Here is a 13,852-nt window from a genome sequence, read left to right as displayed (position 1 = left end):
AGGGTCCACTCGATCGAATCCAGTAAAAGATTTAGTCCAAAACACATTAGTACGTCTATAAAGAACCACGGGGGGCTGTTGCAGCATTTCAAATTAGCCAGCAGATATGATAACTTGCGATCATAATTCGGTCATAATTTCACTTTTCATGTCAACAGAGTGGAGATTTTCATCGCAAAATGGAGGCTGCATTCCGCCGGTTAGATTGACACCTCATTTGACCCAATAGGAGCTTCTATAGCCCGGTCACATTCTGGAACAGCCAATGAGAGTCCGCTTTGAAAGACAATGCCCGCCTCTCTTCTTTGAGTAAAGCTCGAGCCAATCGCAACAGATTCCATTGAATCTCAGGCTCCATATAGCCAATGAAATTACGAAGACAAGGATATGCATATTCAGCAGATTGCACCCTGGGAAAGTTTTCAAAACTGAAATTCAATACCGTGAGTCAAGTACCTGAGACCGATTATCAAGAGCAAAGTCTGGTTCATGAGAGTTTTCAAGAATCTGTGAAAGTTGATAATGGTTAAATATGTTATAGTTAACCATATATCGACATAAATAAACTATAGTTTGAATTTCGGACAAGTAGTTTATTGTAGTATATGCATTTTGATGTGGTGATGCGAGCCTCCAAATGCATTTTTATGCGGCTGCACTCTTAGTAAACCACATGTAAGATATTAATTTTCTGTCGTACTGTTATCAAATTCTAACTTCTATCAGGTACCATTAAAAACTTTCTTTTTCAGTGTGTTGTAAACTCCATAGCTTAATGCCAGTAGCACTTACAGTGATTGACTGATTGTGAAGAAACTTCAGAGTGTTGCTGTTCAATAGAGACTAAAATCATACATGTACTCCCAATGGTTCAATAAGAGCTGTCAGTTTACTTTGGGTACGCGGTTGGAAAGGCGTTTTTGGCAAATTTTACAGGAGTGGTAAGAGGTTATAATGTGACCACCATCCAAGATACATTTGTGTTACTTAAACAAGTTAAATCAATGTGAAGCCAGTTGAAAAGACCAAATAAGACTTGGATAATTAATCCAGCAGCTGAAACAGCAGGCTAAAAGCTGTTATGTCATATGCTGCAATCACACATTTAATCTACAAATCTTAATCAAAAAAGAGGAGTTGTCTGGTGTTGTATTTCATGACATAGGCTTGTGTAGATGCTCTGGGAAAGAGTTTGGCCTACATTTACAGGCTCTCCATATTGTTGATGAGAATAATCCCATACTTCCAGTGGATTACAGTGTGAGGACTTTGTGAACTGTGGAACAGTGGCAGTTTATCGTTAGTCATTTCTGGAAGATATCTATTTTTTTCTTTTTTCTCTCAGTCTCCCCTCTCACACTTGTCTTCCTTTGAAGTGATTTAATTCTGCCTTGAATGCTGTCCAGGAAATTACAAAGCTTCTATAATGAAGTGTGACTGATTGGACTAGTGCCCTTGTGTGACCATTCATTTCTCGGCTATCCAGGAAGTTTGAAATGAGTGCTGGGAAGGTTGGATTGTGCAGATTGATTTTCATAGCATAAACGCCCAGCAATTTGAAGCTTTCTGGTATCCATTCTGAAAAGTTGATAATCCTCTGATAGGGCTGTTGCTCAAATAACCAAGATGTTCCAGTCTTTTCAAACAGCTCGAGCTTGCAATTGTGCCACAAATAAACTGCTCAGAGATAGTTAGAGCGGTCATCTCTACGTGTTATCAGCCATTGTGAAATAAAGCTTGCCCTGCATGGAGCCCCACAGTGTTCATTATTAAAGGGAGGGAGGGAGAGAGAGCATATAACATATAAGAATATAAAAAATAATCATTGTAATTGTGAAATCTTTTTACAAATATTACAAATTCTCATTTTTAAAAAAACTCAACCAATAATTACATAAATTTTCATTTCACTAGATTGTTATTTATTTCATTTCAAAATGTTCTTTTTCAAAAAATGTTTTTAATATAATGCCCTTTTCACAATGAAACCTTGATTACATGTACCATTTTATAAAATGATTATTATTCCCTATTACTTCATTATGTTGTTTTTCATGACAGTAGTCAGTTGTCACCAGTACCCGCCCCCACACCTTTCAGCCAATCCCATGTGCTCTCAGCCTCACACTAAACCTCCGTTAGCTCCTGTTGGCTATACACTACAATGCCAAAGTGTTTCTGAATGAACCAACTAGAGGCTGCTGCTGTTAAGGAAAAGTCACAGTAATTAACTTATCCTTTAATTTACTCTACAACAAGGGTTGGCAACCTTCTTGATGTGAAGGGCCATTTTTAAATTCCCTTGTTAATTCAGTGTGCCATATCGACTTTCAGGTTAACAATATGTTTAATTATGATACAACAATCAAATTGAACCCCTACAGATCTGTAATTATATTCCATAGGCAATGTGCACACCAACAAAAAAAAGAAAAGACATTGTTTCTACCATAATCAGTTTGTAATTATATGCAAGATGGCTGCCTATATGATAACATCCAAATCTGAGTTGAAATGATTAACCCTACCAACCGTCTTTTCATTGGTTGTTGTAGCCAACATGAGCAGCTCCACAATCACACACAATCTTTACATTACCAGAGATGTGCTTTACATTTCTTGGAAAGAAATCAGTCAGCTTGAAAAAGCATAAAAAACAACTAATCACCTAAAGAGATCTAAGTCTACTAAGACCAAAACGGCAATACTCAATATCAAATATTTTACAAAATAACATTTCAGAATTACGAACATATTTATATGGTTTTGACTTGTTATAGTCATATATCAAAATGTTGAATTTTATTTTTTAATATTGAACATTCTGGGGCATTCTGGGGCTAGTACTCCTAGCATGATTAAACTACTCCTTTTGGTGTGTGATTGTAGTAAACCGACTGACCCGTGGGCAGCACGAGCGGAGCTGCAGCATGGCGTCGATTTCAGGAGGGCTCCAGTCCTGTCTGGGTGTTAGAGGAGGAGATGGGTGGGAGAGTTTGGGATTATCTGCTTAAGAGATTCTCAGCTCCACCTCCCCTTCAGTGCCAAGATATCAATACTGCAGGGCACTGTGCTCACGCTCACACACACATGCACACACGCATGCACGCACGCACGCACACACACACACACACACACACACACACACACACACACACACACACTGTTTACCAACACAGAGGTTTATTAGTTATGGACATACCTCACCATTGCTGTGGCGGATCAGACACAGGCACAGTGCAATATACAGAACTCCCACAGAGGTCAGACAATCTGCAAAGGTATGAAAAAAAATCCACGTCCTTTAAAGCAGTGATTCTCAACTGGTGGGTCGCGACCGGCCGCAGGCCTTTGCCTGGAAGAAAAAATATAAAAATAAATCCTGTGCTTTTATTTTGAAGGGGATTTTTTTATGCAGCTGTGCGCAGTCTATTCACACTCCTTAACAGTATTTGGCGTTAATGCCTTGTAATGCTAATAGACACCCGCCATTTCACAGTACAGAAGAACACCCACAAAGTTTGTTTTCATGCTAATTGAGTGAAATGCAAGTACAACACCAATATGGATAGAGATATGGATTTTCTTACATTGTGGACAAAAGAGGGCAAAAACCTCAGTGTGTTTTGTGCAACGAGGTTCTGGCACAAGAATGCATGAAGCCGTCAACACTGAAGCGGCATTTGTAAACAAAACACCTTCTCACAAAGATAAACCTGTTGAGTACTTTCGAAGACGACTTCAAGATCTGACGACGTCACACAAGTGTCTCACTTACCTGCAGCCATGGAAATGGACGTGTTGGATCAATCCGCAGCGGATAAACTGAAAAACTATACCTCTGTCAAATGACACTATAAGTAGGCGAATTGAAGACATGTCAAACAACAGACCACAGCTCGAATTTAGGCAAGTGGTCATTTTGCATTACAAATGAACGAATCTACAGACATAACAAACAAAGCAGTTTTACACGGGGACTGACAGGAACAATTTCTCTGCACAAGAGAGCTCCCTATACTACGACTGCAGAGGACATTTTCAGCTCAGGTTCAAACTTGTCATTAAATACATTTGAGAAGTTGAAAATTGTCTTCGATTTGGGTTGTCATTAAGGGGTGATGGTGGGTCCCGTAGCCAGACCAGTTGAGAACCACTGCTTTAAAGTATGAACAAACTAAGTTTGTTTGGGAAAAGGTAGTACAGAGTTCGATCAATAGTGTGAAAACATTGGAACAAAATTCACATTAATTGCACCGGAGACACAATGATAAGTAATGCTATCAGTTTCAAACTCAAAAGACAATTAGGTTTTAAAAAGTATGGAATTCAACGAAGAAACTGAATAAAGAATTAAAGAGCTGAAACCATTATTTAATAGAAAATGTACGGTTAACTATTCTAATAAAGTATTCATCTTAAAGTATTGTTACAAGGAAAAATATCAAACTTTCCTTTGTTTCAGCTTGTCAGTTGTGAGGATTTTTCATCTTTTCTTTGTTTTTACAGATAGTAAATAGAATATGTGACTTTTGGACTGTTGGTGGGACGAAACAAGCTATTTGAAGACATCACCTTTAGCTTTAGGAAATTGTAACTTGCATGTTACTGTTTTTGGTCAAACGGTCCAAAAGATTTATCGATTAATCAAGAAAATGATCAGGATATCAGCATTGAAAATAAGTCTTTGTTGTTGCCCCAATAAAGTTTGCAAATAAAGTTTTCAGGACATAAACTATGCAGGTTGTGGTTCTGTTCTGCAACACCGACTGTAATACACTGAGCATATGGACCATCAGGGATGAGGTCAAATCAGATCCATTATCCCCCACCGATATTTTACATAAATACATTCTATGCCACTCAGACGGGGCTGAATATCGAACCTCAACACACATCAACGGATGTCTGTGAGGTACTGAAAATTGGTATTTAGTTTTTGGTCAGATCTTCTTATTCATTTATTCAAAAATATATTTCTAATTATTATTAGCTAATTGTAGACTTCATTTAATTTACTTTTGGCTGCATTATATTTGACTATTTATTTAGTTAATAATTTGTTTCTAGACAAACACATTTCAGAAGTTTGAAATGTTTTTGAGAAAATCCTCAAGTGATACTCATCAGTACTAGAACTCAGGTGTCTGACATGCTGGCACCAAGACTGGTCTGTGAGGCTTTATAGCACAGCCGTGCTTTGAGCTAAATGCTAACGTCAGCATGGTAACATGTTCACATCGACAATGCTATAATGTTACCATACTCACCTTTTTAGTTTAACGTGTTAGCATGCTAACATTTGCTGATTACACAATGTCTACTTCAGAGGTCATCAAATGTCAACATTATACACATACATACTGAACATAATCATACAGTCCACGTCCATTCAGTTTGTATTTATTTATTAACTTACAGAACTCTTGAGAGGAACCTTTAGAGGTTTTATTTTAATTCTTGGTCATTGGTGTTTTTATTTATTATTATTATTTTCATTTAGTTAATATTCATATTTGTTCAACTTTTTCTGTCCAGCTCTGAAAGCTGATACTTTATTTCTGTGTAAGTATATCAAGAGGGATGCAAAACAACAGAGTCATATTACTAAGCCAATAAAGCTGCCAGTCTGTGCGTCCTGTCCACAGTCTCTCAGACAACAGCAGTCTGCAGACGTCTGCAGCAGCCAAAGCTGAACAGAGCAGGCAGAATATGCAGGGTGCAGTGTTACTGGCCTGTGCTACTGGTTCACCACTGTGAAATGTCACAGACAGACCATGCAAGGCAGTAATCTGCAGCACGGCAACATCAACGTCACTTCATGAGAGCCAAGGAGAGCGCACAGATCAGACTTGCAGCATCATAACATACCGTCCTCTCTGACATCAGTTTTACTACAGTAGGAATAGCTTATCCTGTATGCTAAGAAAGCAGAACAGTCTGCAGCTACAAATACACAGATATTTTACTTACCCAGATCTGTGTCTCTCAAAGACAAGATCTTCGACAAGATAATGAATTGTTTGGTTAAATACAAAAAACAAGCTATACATGTTCATGTCCAGCTTTAGAACCTTCTGTGGTTTATACTGGTTAACCTGCCAATGACACAGAAAGATAAGCAAAGAAAAGCTTCTCTGACTTTGTCCACCAAATCAGCAAAGCAAATCAAAGGTCCCAGACCTTTGATTCTAACTGGAATGCTTGTCATGAAGCCTGTCATTTAATAACCTCTGTGTTTGTGTGTCAATCATTATGATTCTGTCTCCTCTCCCCCTCTCTCACCCACCCAGTCCCACCCTTTCAAATTAAAAGCCCTATGGAGTAACTGTATCTTAACATGAAGCTCAGAATGAGGTTTGTTTTAAGAAATGTTAAGTTCAAGTCTTTCCATCACAAATACAGAAATGTAATTTCCAGTGGTATATATCTTGAAGGTATATATCTACCGCTAACGCTCCCATCATTTCCAAAGGCTTCTCAAACAAAGATGTATATCTCCAATACAGAAATGACGGGAGCCATTTGTGGACTGTCCATCACGAATACAAGATTGAATCCAAGAGTATGAATCTAAAATGCAGAAAAGAGAAAAGCGATATCTCAATTGAACCTCAATGATACTACCGGTAATATTGGCGTGTATATATATTGCGACGTCTTCGGGCAATAGAAGCCACACTGTCAAAATTTCTTGCAAAAAATTTTATATCTATATACACAAGCAGTCATATCATGGTAACAATAGTCACCTCTCTGACTTTAACGCATGGTTCAAGCTTGCATAAGCCAGTTTGATGCCAAAAGTAATGCAAGTTCAGAAAATTAAAAGTATGGCAGACACACTATATAAAAAAAAATTAAAAAGGGTTGCTCTTCTGGATGCATATGTCCTTGCATCTGTGAAGGGTTCCATAAAACTTGTCATTGGATGATAAACTGCAGCATCAGCAGTAAACATACACTGTAGCTGCAGGAACTGGCATCTCTGTCCCATGAGAAAAAATGAGCAATCGAATGGGCACATCCGATCGATGTGAACACCTTACCTCTGTTTCCACTCAAAAGCCAGCTGGCGTTTAGGTGGAAAACAAACAGCTTTATTTATTTCCAGCCATAATTGTGCCCAACAAACTTGTCCTCTGGCTAAAATAAGTTTTTACTGACTTTACACTTCAAAGCGGAGAGACGGAAGAGTGCAGTTAGAACAGGCAGGGCTCCAGGCTAAAACTCCAACACACCCTTCATGGCTGATCAGAGACGGCCTTCCTGTCTGTGTGTGTGTGTGTGTGTGTGCTGGTTATATCTCTGTGCTCACGCAGAAAAATGTCCCCACAAGGATACACAAGAGAGGAAATTCAACAGAGTGCCAACATTCAGCTTGCCCCCACTGCTTCAAGTTGTAGTTAAAGTTTGGGATTAAAATTTGGGTGTGTGACTGAATTTTAGAGTTAGGAAGTCGGATGAAGATGAACAGGTGGAACTGAAATATTCCGGCACCTTTGTTCAAAGCTATAGGAATTATTAAGCACTGGCACCCAGAACTGTAATTACTATAATATTTGGTGATGACTATGTACTGGTGGCGCCCTGGCTTTTTCTTTAAGGAGTATGCAGGAAAGCATACTTCACCTTAAATGGCCAGTGTGTAGCATTTCGGGGATCACTTAGCAGAAATTAAATATAATATTCCATACTATGTTTTCATAATCACCTAAAACTATGAATTGTTATGTTATTGTAGGTTAAAATTAGCCCTTCATATCTGCATAGGGAGCTGGTCTTCTTCACAGAGTCCTCCATGTTGCATCGCCATGTGTCTGCAGCAGCCCAGAATGGACAAACCAAACACTGGCTATAGCCTACTAAGTTTTGTTATGTCACCTGAAGGCCACCGTAGTTTACTGACACACTTGTGAAACTGCGAGGATGTGTGCAAAACCATGGTTTCGCCATAGACTGTATATAAAAAGTGGACGTAGTCGCCATCTTGGTTTGTTGCAGCCAGCGAACAGAAGAAACCATACTTGGACTGCAGAGGAGTGACCTCGTGGTAGAGACGCCATATACGGCTCTGGTAACGACCTGTCAATCACTGTGTAGCCCCGCCCTAAAGCATCCCCTGCTTTATGGTCTGTTTGACTCTAAATGGACCATCATTTACTAAATGAACATCATGCTGTATTGAAGAAGACTTGAAACTAGAGATTGAGACCATAAACTCATGTTTACAATGTTTACTGAGGTAATAAATCAAGAGAGAAGTAGAGTCATTTTCTCATAGACTTCTATACAACCAGAGGAGTCGCCCCCTGGTGGACATTAGAGAGAATGCAAGTTTAAGACTCTTCTACATTGGCTTAACTTTTCAGAACTGGAGGTTTCCGCCTGAATAACGCTAGCCGGCGTCTGACTTCTGTTGCTCCTACAGTAGTGTTATTATGGTAATTTTTGCCTCTGAGCGAAGAAATGTGACAAAAATGAGTGTCCTTTCTGTGTGAGTGCTTCCTGTTTAATTTAACATTAAGGTCAATGGAGAAATTGGATGTGATGAACGCACACTCTGTCGAGGGTTATGGGTGATAGGAAGAGTGGATAGCAGTGTGTGTTGGTGGGAGGGAGGCAAGGTCAACAACAGGCACCAAGTGTTATTTACATTATAAAACAGCAAGATTTATTTGATAGGTAATTTAACTATGGGTGCATAAATATGTAATACACTGTGTTCTAAATCACACTTATTCATGTGTGGGGTGAAGGCTGAAGAACGTGGTTGTGAGGGTTTCACCCCATCAGAGAAATGTTTTTACACTGCTTTTGAAGGGGCAGATAATGGTTAAATTGATGGTTTATCTAGCCTTTTAACTTTGCTCTCAAAGTGCACCAGATTAATGCATTCAACTTCAAATTGTAGCCTACAAAATGTAGGGTCAATATTCCTGCTTCTTTTCATATTGCAGAACATTTCAATCTTTCTTTTCAAATATCGTTGTGATTATTTTCCATCTGCATTTTTTAAATCTTGTCTGTTAGTTGATAATTTGACTAAGGTGAAGATGAGAATGTCAAGTTTGTTGAATTAGTCTATTACTGATGTTTTAGGTAAATATCATACATCAAAATATAGTTTCTACCCAGTGCACAAGGCTTTTCAGCCTCACATGTGACTGAATAGAAATGACTGACACTGTACAGCAGTTGTGTCAAACTCATCTTCACTCTGGGCCACATCAGCGTCACGGTCGCCCTCAAAGGGCCGGTTGTAAATGTAAGACTGTGTAAATGTAACTACATACATATTGGTAAATAACTGTCTCTGCATTTGATTATTGTTTATTCAAGTGTAAAAATATTGTACATGCAGTTATATAAATGTAAAAATACATTTAAGCACATTTCTGTTATTATAACTTAAAACCTTTTAATTTAGGGTTAAGAAACCAACATTACTCTATCAAAGATCAAACTATTAAAGAAAATATCAAACAAGTTATTACAATAACTTTGTTCAATGCTTAAAATCCTTTCAAGGGTGCGTTTGCACGTGAAGTATTTCATCTGTTGTAAAGACACGTTTAAAGTAGTCTTCAATGTACTCACAATCCATGTATATGTCAAATGTACAGTAACCAGCTACAGAGCTGCTTCTATGACTGTTGTGTTCAAGTATCTCATAACTTCGACTTTCTATCTCATAATTTCGACTATGGGGATATTTTTATTATCAAGTCTAACTTTTAATTTTAATTGTAATTTTTTAAACTTTATTATTATTTTTTTCTGGCGGATTCACGGGCCACATAAAATGAGGTGGTGGGCCTTGAGTTTGACACCCCTGCTGTAAAGGTTCATGTCACTCTGTTGAAAGATTTCATTCAGCAGGTCTCGTGTATCTTTGCTCAAGCCTCCTAAAAGATCCCTCCTCCACCCTTGCTCCTCGGAGCTTTGGAACAGCTTTCATTATGGTGTGCAGGATACCCAATTTCCAGGTCAAGCGAGGAGCCGGGCACGATCAAATGAGTTGGCATATAACCATGGATACTCATGGTCACATCCTGACCTTTCCTCTCGTGCCATATTCGGACCACAAGAAAGCACATAATGAGCCCAACACTCCACATGCTTTCCTCTCGTTCGGCTCTCTGGTCAAAATGTCAACTTTGCAGAGAAAATATCCCATACAGAAGATTATGAATGTGCCATTACATTTGCTGAGCATGTTGCTGATTGAGCTTGTAACGTTTATATTTGAATCATCTCGGCCTTTCCTGTAAGGCCAAACATTTGTCTTTGTCTGTAACATCACTTTGTTTTTTTGATTCAACACAGTTATTGTGGTCTAATGAACATTACACAAAGAAGTGTGCCTTATCTATGATAAGATAATATTATTATAATGTCCCTGAATCACTTACTTATAGGTCAACATTTTTTGTAGTTTTGAACATCATGACAAAATCCATTTTTACCAGGTGTTTTCAGTAATTGGCTCCTCTCATTGTTGTAATTTTTACTGTTTTGCTACAAATAAGAGTAGTATATTCCATGAATACTAGATGACAGTAAATGTGGGTAGTAGGAAGAGTAGATATGAGTATGAGTGCAGTATTACTCAATGCTCAGTGAAAAATGACCGACAAATATGCATTTTCTGTCCTTTTTTAAATTGATGGTTTCCAAATGCCAGGCTTGTTGCAGATGTAACCATGCACATTTCCTCTATTAATAATGCCCTGGGTGCCTTATTACATTTAGGGCAGTTCATAATTTGATGATTTGTTTCCAAGCTGTGAGTCGGTCTGCAACTGGAATACCTTCTATTCCTCCTGGCCATGGCTGCTCCATTAACCACTGAGCGAGGACATGCTAGGTCTCTTCTTGAGGATAATGTGAAATCAGGTGGTATTCAAAGCAGATTATCTTCCCCCGAGCAGCGGTTCACCTCACGTACCTAAAGCGCTCACATGTCTGATTCCATAGTGGGAGCAGAGACCTACTGTACTAGAGATTAGTTAATGCACCGGGGAGCCTTAAAGAGGAGGAAAGCCAGGGATGTTCCTGCTCACCACTGCTTCTCTTCACAGACTCCGAGAGCATCTGAATCACAGTGTAACACAATATACTGCTGCAAGTACAGAGCTGCAGCAGCTTTCTGTTCATCCACAGAGAGACTCACTCCTGGTGTCTCCGTTCATCCCTTTAATATAGAATGAAATGAAATACAGGGAGTCCTAGAGGGCAGCATTTAGTTCAGCTTGCTTCCTTAAAACGTATCTTCCCTCGTGTTTTCTTGTTGAAAAACACGGCAGCTCTGAACAGCTTACCACAGCATGACAAAAAATATAGTTCTCTGAACATCATTTAAAACGGGTTATGGGTCAACATTTCTTCAAATCTTTTGACAAACACTACTGGTTATTGATGAAGTCAAATCAGTTCAATCAAATCAAAGTTTCACAAGCTAAGACATAGCATGACGTACTACTACTACCACTAACAATAATAATGATAATACATTTTCTTTTCATAGTACTCAAAGACAATTTACACAAATGCTCTGATGTTAGGGGAGTGATTTCCAGAGGGATGGGGTAGCTATGGAGGAGGCTCTGCCACCCCCGGGTCTAGGGCTCAGTCCTGAGTAGTGGAGACAGGAGGTGGGCATCAGAGGAGAGGAGGAGGACTGTGTTGGTGGAGCAGTTCGGTGAGGCAGTAGGGGGCCTGGTCTTTGTGAGTGAGTGGAAGGATTTTGAATTGGATACGTTGTGGGACAGGAAGCCAGTGGAGATTACAGAGCCCAGGAGTGATCACGGTGGCCGTGGTTGAGCAGACGAGCGGCACAGTTCTAAATGTACTGGAGTTTATTCAGGTCTTTGGATGATGTCCCATAAAGAATGCTGTTGCTGGAGTCAATTCTGGGTATGATGAAGGCATCAAAGTTTTAGCAGCAGAGAAGGAGCGAGGTGGGCGAGGCGAGCTCTGTTTAAAGAAGGAGAGAGACAGTCCTGTTGATTTGATGGACGCGGTGTTTGAAGGAGAGGTTGCTGATTGAAATGACTCTGAGGTTGGGGATGTGTAGGGAGTGAGACAGAGTGGAGCCATCCATGGTGAGGTTGAAGTTGTGAGTAGTTTTGGTGAGGGACACTACTTTTATCTATTCTACTATTGCTTGTGTTCATGTTATACAGTAGCTGTGTCCCGATGCATGTGCAGCCTACTTCATATCGACTCCATAAAGTCCATATGTTTGTTCCATATGTCAGGAACAAACATATGTAGGAATTTGCACAATTATGGTGTGGCAGTTCTTCTGTAGACTGTCCCATTTCAGGAGAATGTGGAGGTTCATCACACTTTGTTACCCACAACACCTTAATAAGCTACAACTAGGGCTGCAACTAACAATTTTTGTCATTGTATATTTCTCAGATGATTGTTTTTCTGGATTAGTTAATGCATAGCTTTGTCTAGACTTTTAGACTCCTTATATGGATTGTGCAACCAACAATCCAAAACTCAAAGATATTCAGTTTACAATGACATAAAACAATGAAGAATACAGTTAGTTCCATGTATTGTTTAAGTATCTAGGCAGGAGGTCCTAGCACCATTATAGCCTCATGTTGCCATCTCTCTGTCACTGTAGAACTTAAAAGAACGTAGATCGTTGAAACTCTTGCATCATGTTCCTCCTGTAAAGTAATTAGCGTATAGTCATTAGCGTTGGGAACACCGTAGGGCTGCAGCTTATGATTACCTTTGAGACTTTCCCTATCTTAAGCTCATCAGTCTTCTATCCGCTGTCAAGTCACCAAGGTCCCCAGCTTCAGTATCTGTGGCTGAGGGGATAGAACGAGTCGTCCAGGTTTCACAAGGTTGGCAGTACGACCTCAGCTCCTCCTGTCCAGGTGAGAAGGTTTCCTTGAGCAAGACACTGCAGAACCTTGCAAGGTGCTGGGCTCACTGACATCACTGTGTGTGAATGGGTAAATGAGCTGCAAAATTCTAAAGAGCTTTGGATGAAGATAGTATGCAGATGATACCATTTTATGTCAGATCAAGAGATACAAATATATCTGCTCTGTCCTGCCACAGCAACCTGTGTTTTTAGTTCCCAGTGGATCAACTGGATTCTAATTTGAGGGAACACATGAAGCCGTGCATTTTATACCTAGGCCTTCACTGTTGTCCTGCAGCTGAAATACCACATGATGGCGCCACAGTTATTATTCGTTTCTAAGGCTGTAAATATGTACGTATTAAACCGTTCGGTACGAGGCTTACAATACGTTTGAATAGTACTAGAACGTTTGGAAAATGCAGAAGCTTACATTCAGGATAATATATATAATGTTTTATAATGTTTTCTGCGCTCATGGAGGACAGTGGTTCTCAGCTGGTCTGGCCGTGGGACCCACCATCACTCCTTAATGACAAGTCGCGGCCCAAAGAGATCGTCTTATGATTTTACTTTCACAGCTTCAACGTACTGCTCTGCAATGTCTTTCCTCGTCTCAGCCCCCTGTGTCATGGTGTGTGGTACATCTCGCTCAGTCAGAATGCCCATATTTGATTGGCTGAGCTGCATCACGGATGTGATTCACTACCCATCAGCCTCTGCTGGCTGTTAAGTTTCGTTTCACGATAGTCACGTGCTCGCCCACTGACCAATCACAGCACACTCTGCAGCTCGCGGGAGAGCTACACATGGACACTGAGCGGCATGTAATGCTGACGTCATTATAGGCTGGCTAGCAGGTGCTGACACGTCAAATAATACGCCCAACATGTCAAACTAAAGATCTGATTGGTTGAACACTATGACAATCAACAATATCGTCCCCATTCACTT

General features: G+C 39.7%; 1 protein-coding gene across 2 annotated transcripts in view; it reads left to right on the top strand.

The window, feature by feature from the left end:
• ntm (neurotrimin) overlaps positions 1-13,852 on the top strand; it is a 135,972-nt gene that overhangs the window by 8,823 nt on the left and 113,297 nt on the right. The window lies entirely within an intron of this gene.

This window comes from Anarrhichthys ocellatus, unplaced genomic scaffold, assembly GCF_004355925.1.
Source record: "Anarrhichthys ocellatus isolate YVR2014 unplaced genomic scaffold, GSC_Weel_1.0 scaffold59, whole genome shotgun sequence".
Classification (NCBI taxonomy): Eukaryota; Metazoa; Chordata; class Actinopteri; order Perciformes; family Anarhichadidae; genus Anarrhichthys; species Anarrhichthys ocellatus.
The sequence above is the reverse complement of the archived record's forward strand: the minus strand, read 5'-3'. Positions and strand labels throughout refer to the sequence as shown.